Source organism: Acomys minous (genome assembly GCF_964271855.1).
Source record: "Acomys minous genome assembly, chromosome: 9".
Taxonomy (NCBI): Eukaryota; Metazoa; Chordata; class Mammalia; order Rodentia; family Muridae; genus Acomys; species Acomys minous.
This window is the reverse complement of record NC_140490.1, coordinates 43792984-43799635: the sequence shown is the minus strand read 5'-3', so window position 1 is coordinate 43799635 and position 6652 is coordinate 43792984. Positions and strand designations below refer to the sequence as shown.

Genomic DNA, 6652 nt, shown 5'->3' with positions numbered 1-6652 from the left:
GCTGTTGGAAGCTCCTGCCTTGACTTCCCCCAAAGATGGACTTATGAGCTCCAACAAATCCTTTTCCACCTAAGTTGGGTTTTGCCAGAGTATTTTTATTGCAGCAACAGAAATTCAACTAGAACAGGGAGGGGCGTGTCTGTTGAGAGTGCCCAGTGGACAAGGATCCAGGGAGCAAGAGGGTCGGCTCAGGGAGAAGGACCAACAGGACCAAAATTAGCAAGGCCTCCCTCTGAGCTCTCTTGAGACCTCAAGGGGGTAGCCAAGTGGCCAGGCTAGTACAGAACCTGCGTTGGGGTCCATCAAGCTATGGTGGGACTGAACCCCACAGACCAAAACTCCCAAACAGCAACCTCAAGGCCTAAAATAAGGATTTAAGAGAGGTGCTGGCACACTAAAGATGGCTGGCTATTCTTCAGCAGTATTTCCAGGGTCCCCTGTGTCTGCTGATATTGTACATGAGTGCAGCAAGTTCTACAGTGAGAACTCTTCATTTTTCCCCTTTTCTATAAAGCTTCCTCTAAAATAACAGTCTGAAGCTAGAGAGATGGCTCAGTGGTTAAGAGTATGTTCTGTTCTTGCAGAGGTCCAGGACTCCATTCCAAGGACCCACATCGTGGCTCACAATTGTCTGAAACTACATTTCCAGGGGTTCTTATGCCCATGTGGCATAAGATGTCTTATAAAGAATAAAATTTTTTTCCTCCTTTATTAATTTATTCTTGTTACATCTCAATGGTTATCCCATCCCTTGTATCCTCCCATTCTTCCCTCCCTCCCAATTTCCCCTTATTCCCCTCCCCTATGACTGTTCCTGAGGGGGATTACCTCCCCCTCTATATGATCATAGGGTATCAAGTCTCTTCTTGGTAACCTGCTGTCCTTCCTCTGATTGCCACCAGGTCTCCCCGTCCAGGGGACATGGTCAAAGGTGAGGCACCAGAGTATGTGAGAAAGTAGTATCCCACTCTCCACTCTACTGTGGAGAGTGTTCTGTCCATTGACTAGATCTGGGTAGGGGCTTAAGGTTTACCGCCTGTATTGTCCTTGGCTGGTGCCTTAGTTTGAGCAGGACCCCTGTGCCCAAATCGAAACAGCCTAAGTGTCCCTCAATAGAAGAATGGATAAAGAAACTGTGGTACATATACACTATGGAATACTATTCAGCTATTAAAAACAAGGAATTCCCGAAATTTGTGGATAAATGGATTGAGCTAGAAATGATCATAATGAGTGAGTTAACCCAGAAGCAGAAAGACTCAAATGGTATATACTCACTTATATCTGCATATTAGCCCAAGGGGCAGGTCCCACGAAAGCCTTCACTTACCAGGAAACTGAGACAGAGGGGAGGACATTCTAGTGGGACTCTAGATGAGAGAATCATGGGAGAATGGCAAAGTAGAAGGATCCAGAGGGTCCTAGAAGCCTACAAGTAGAACATTAAGAATAAAATTTTTAATGTTAAGAAACTATCTGCAGGACTGGAGAGATGGCTCAGTGGTTACGAGCACTGGCTGTTCTTCCAAAGGTCCTGAGTTCTGAGTTCAATTCCCAGCAACCACATGGTGGCTCATAACCATCTATAATGAGATCTGGTGCCCTCTTCTGGAGTGTGTGTTTGTGTGTGTGTGTGTTGATCTTTTTTTTTTTTTTTTTTTTTTTTTTAAGAAAGAGAGAAACTATCTGCAAACTGGGAAGATATTTCTTTTGGTAAAGTGCTTGTTTTGCAAGTCTCAGGACCTGAGTTTGATGTTCAAAGTCTATGTGGATGAGAGAGCTGTGGTGGTATAGAGGTGTTGTCACAGCCCTGGAGGATGGAGAAAAGCCGATCCTGAGACTGCCCAGCCAGTCTGAGCCACTTGACACCTGATACAAATACAAATACACTAACACACACTTGTGCACATAAGTTTGTGCATGTACACACACAGAGAGAGAGAGAGAGAGAGAGAGAGAGAGAGAGAGAGAGAATAAATGCATAAATAACAATCTAGTTCTCACTGCAAAGACTTGGGGTAATTACTAAACGCCATTTTCTCTTTCAATGCCTTTTCATATATTGTCTAAGTATGCAAACAAAACCTTTTACAGTGGCCCTAACTTTCCTAAATTATGAAATATTCAAAAGTTACGGTACCAATAGGATCTACTTTGCTGCAATAAATGAAGTTTTGTTTTGTTTTGTTTTTAATCATCATTATCTGCAGTATTTGGACCAAAGCACAAAACTATGTCAAATTCTTTAGGGCTGCACACACACATGCCCCACCCCATACATGAAAAACACTCTGCAGGATTTTCTTAACAGGACAAATGTTTAAATTCTCACGACTCTCTCCATACTAGGGGAAAAAAATGCTAATTGGCCACCAAGTGCTTGTGAATGTGTTGTTTTCAAAAAATACAATATAATCTAGGTTTAAAATAGCAAGCATTTGTGACCAGCCTTTAGGTACAGGGCCATCACAAACATGCATTAAAAAAGAATTTGGAAAACAAGTCATGGTGCATTCATCTCTTCGGCACAGGGAGTGTGACTGTAATTATTTCAATGAGAAATTCCTGCAGTCTCCTCCCGTTTGGTTCCTCTCAGCAAGTCACAATGAGTTTCCATGGCAACTCTGTTGCTAAGGGGGACCCCATAAGTACATCAGTGTGGTGTCTGCAGCCTGAAGAGGGTGTTAGCCTGAGAGGCCGTGTTGGCAGGCATATTTACATTTCATTTAGGTCTCTTTCCTCCATCTCACAATGCATTGACTAGAACGGTCTCTCTTTGGACTAAAGAGAAGGCCCGTCCTCCATTGTCCGCTGTGCTTTGTCTCCTTGCAACAGCATTAACTTTTCTTTCAAGGCTTCTTTGTCATCCTCTTGTGTCTTAGACGCTAGAATCCCAGGACAAACCACTAACTGCAATTGCAAACATCACCGAAATGCCACACGGGACCCATCTTGTTTGAACATTTATAAATGGCAAGTAGACACTAAACATAAGTCGTTGCAACAAACGGCATTTTGAATCATTAATCCGAAAGATTTCAAATAGTAAATGTTTAGAAAGCCCCAATTGAAGCAAATCAAAATATTTTTGAAGTCTCCCTTTCAATGTCTCTGAAATCACATCCTGGCAGGCAGATTGCAACATTCCATCAGAAATCCTGATTGCAGTCCAGAACCTTCTACCAAGCCAACTTGCACTGACTGTTTTATTTGACAGTAATTCCTTTAAGTGGCTTGTGTCCAGATCCCTGCTTCAGCTCCAGGTGCCACATGAAGAAAAAAGACCATACTGACAGCACCAAGGTAGTTGTTCTTGGCTGGGGTGGTAGGGTAGGGGCTGAGGGTTGGGGGAGGGGGAGGGGGACTATTTCTGGGGAGCAGAGGGAGAAAGAGGGAAGATAGTGAACCCTCAGCAAGCAAAGCACTTGCTTCATAACAGCAAAAGGGGCAAAGCACAGTGGATAATGGAGGCCAGTCCTTCTCTCCAGGAGAGAGAGAGAGAGAAAAAGAGAGAGAGGGGGGAGAGAGAGAGAGAGACAGACAGACACAGAGGCAGAGACACACAGAGAGAGAGAGAGACAGAGAGAGAGAGACAGAGAGACAGAGAGAGACAGAGAGACAGAGAGAGAGAGAGAGACAGAGAGAGAGAGAGAGAGCGCTTTCTAGTGGATGCATTGTGCGAAGGATTAAAGAGACCTAAATCAAATGAAAATGTAAACTGTATCTGAGTTTAGGTCCCTAGCATCCATGTAAAAATCTGTTGTGGTGGTACAGGTGCCCATACCCTTAGCACTGGTAAAACAGAGACAGACAGACAGACAGACCCCTAAAGCTCATCCTACACAGGCTCATCACAGCCCAAATGAGGGAGGGCGCTTTCTGTCTGATTGCCCTGGAACAGCATGCTGGCCCCGCCCTCAAATTTCTGGTCTCTCCCTCAGTGACAGGAGGTACCGCAGTATCCAGCATCTGGGCACCCGGGCTTTGTATCCCACTGTGCATCTTGAGAAGGCCAGGTGTATATCACCGGAAGGAGTAGCCACACTGAGGCAAGCCCAGCCACCCACCCCCCTGGGGGAAGGATGTTAAGGTAAGTGCCAAGATTGGCCCACATTTGGCCCAGAATGAACACTGGCTCCTAAGGACTTGCTCCTCCCACCCCCTTCTCTGCTGCTTGGGGAACCCTTACTTCACCTCATACCCACCAGGGCTCTGGAAAGTAATAACATGGTGGGACCTTCTTTCGTGGGAACACCAACTATGCCACTAAATTTCAAACTCCTCACTCCACAGAGTCCCGGACTTTTGAAAGCTCCTCTGACTTTGACACTAGAAAACGAATCTGTACTTGGTAAGGTTAATGATTTCACCGGCCCCAACCTTCTTTTTTAGCTAAGTCTTGGTTATCCCTATGTGGTCCTTCCTCAGGGTCACATAGATACTGCACAGCAGCAAAGTGAGGAACAGGGTGGAAAGGACTACCCAGAGGCTTTCTTTTGATCACCTTGTTCTTCCTTGTTTGCGGAGGGAAAATATTCTCTGTAGGAAGCCTGTCCTGTGGGACTGCCCTCCACCACGCACCTGCCTGGTCACTTCAGCACTCAGCACTGAACGCCAGCCCTCAAGCTCAGGCCAGTGCTGCTCAGCTGGAGGAAAGACAGGATACCTTCCCAGTGAGAGATCAGAGGAACGGTGCTTCCTTTGGACAAGTGACAGAAGTGAAGGTCACTGTGGAAGCCCAAAGCCACAAGCAAACTGGACCAGCACTTCAAGCTTCTAAAACCTGCCCTAGATGCTGCAGCCCACAAAAACTGATCAGAATTAAACAAGATGGCTGTCCACTGAATGAGAAGTCTTGGCTAGGCTCAGTAGCGAAACAAGACCCAAAATGTCTCCACATAATTAAAAAAAAAAAAAAAAAGTCACCAGACAAATCAAGAGCCAATATCCACTACCTTGAAACAAAATTTTACAATAGAAAACCTCACCAAGAAATATTAAGTTATAAAAAGAATCAAAGGTAATTATATGAGAAGTACAGCTCAAGAAAAATGACTGCTGGGAGCAATGTTAGCTCACCAGTAGAACTCTATAGTAAGCAGAATAGTGATGAGAAGATAAAAATCAATGAACATGAAGCCTGGTTAACAAAATGTGGTCAGCCTGAATGGCAGAGAGAAAACAGACTGAGAACTGAGCAGAGCTTCAGGCATCTGTGAGGCAGCAACAAAAGGCCTAACCTTAACATTATTGGAGTCGCATGAGAGGGGTGTTGAAAAGCTATTCAAAGAACTAAGAGCCCACAGGTTCCTGGGCTTTAGCATAAGAATCTAAAACACAAATTTGATAACCTTTTTTTTTTCTTTTTTTCTTTTTTTTTTTAAGTCTAGGGGGTGGAAATGCGGCTCAGCAGCTAAGAGCACTAGTTGATCTTGCAGAGGGCCTGAGTTCAGCTCCCAGCACCCACATTTGGCAGCTGACGCATTCTGTAACTCCAGCTCCAGAGGATCTGGTACCCTCTTCTGGTCTCCAGGCATCTGCACACACATGCACGTACCTACACACGGACTGTGGTCTGGCTAGTCCGACAATGGCTGCCTAGCAAAGAAAGCCTAGTAGCTGTCCCTGAGAGGGTGTCTGTCTCAGCTGGTCTTCAGTATATGTCGGGATCCTGAAGAAAAAAGCTCTAATGCCAGTGGAGGGCTGGACTTGCTAATGACATCGACACAAGAGCAAGCCGGCAAAAAGAAAGCAAGCTTCCTTCTTCCGTGTTCCTTTGTATACAGACTGCCTGAGGAAGGTGTGGTCCAGAGCTCTCCCCCACCTCAGAGATCTGGATCTACTTCTAAGTGAAGCTTCCCACCTCAAATGATCTAATTAAGAAAAATATTCCTCACAGGTGTGTCCAGTAATTTGGGCTTTAGTTAATTCCAGGTGTAGTCAAGTTGACAACTAAGAACAGCCATCACAAATACAAACAGAAATTCCAGCTGCAGAGGCTTTGGAGAGGAACAGGGACTCTGTCGGGAACTGGGGCTCTTGGTGACTATGAGTTTGGACCTCAGTACCTGCATCCGGAATCTCCAACTCCAGGGGACTCACAGCCCTCTTCATCACCTCTGGCTACCGCCCAAGCACGGCATACCATGCACACACACAATATAAATAAAGAGATGAATAAGCAATGTTAATGTTTTGAGCAAGGTTGAATCCAAAAGAATATAATTTATTTGACAGAAGAATTTTTAGGATAGCACCATAGCCAGAGTGGCCCAGTTACTGTTCACTGCTCTTAGATTTGCAGTGACAAAAAAATAAACAAATAAATAAAAATAAACCAAAGTGGAGCAGAAAGATGTGGAAAACATGCAGCTTGAGAAGGAAATGAGCTTAATTCAGGCACAGTTAAAATATTTTTAATTATTAAAGAGATTATCTGTAATTATTAAACATATTCGCACCATTAATGAGAAGACACTTGCCTTGTTCCAAGACAACATGAAAGATCCTTTGCGGCACAAGAACCCATGCACTGAGTGCTCCAAAGTCCTTAATTTAAAAGAAAGTAACTGAACAAAGAGAGAACTTTAAGGGTACCCTGCTCCAACAAAGACATCTAGATAAGCACTTTCCCAGCTTCAGCCTGCAAGGC

At 44.6% G+C, this 6652-nt stretch overlaps 1 long non-coding RNA gene across 1 annotated transcript; it reads left to right on the top strand.

Annotated features, from left to right (window-relative positions):
- The first annotated feature begins 2695 nt into the window (after positions 1 to 2695).
- LOC311604520 lies at positions 2696 to 6160 on the top strand. The gene is made up of 4 exons (XR_014781536.1): positions 2696 to 3303; positions 3942 to 4090; positions 4294 to 4351; positions 5386 to 6160. It is a non-coding gene; the product is annotated as an uncharacterized lncRNA (long non-coding RNA).
- The last annotated feature ends 492 nt before the right edge of the window (positions 6161 to 6652 follow it).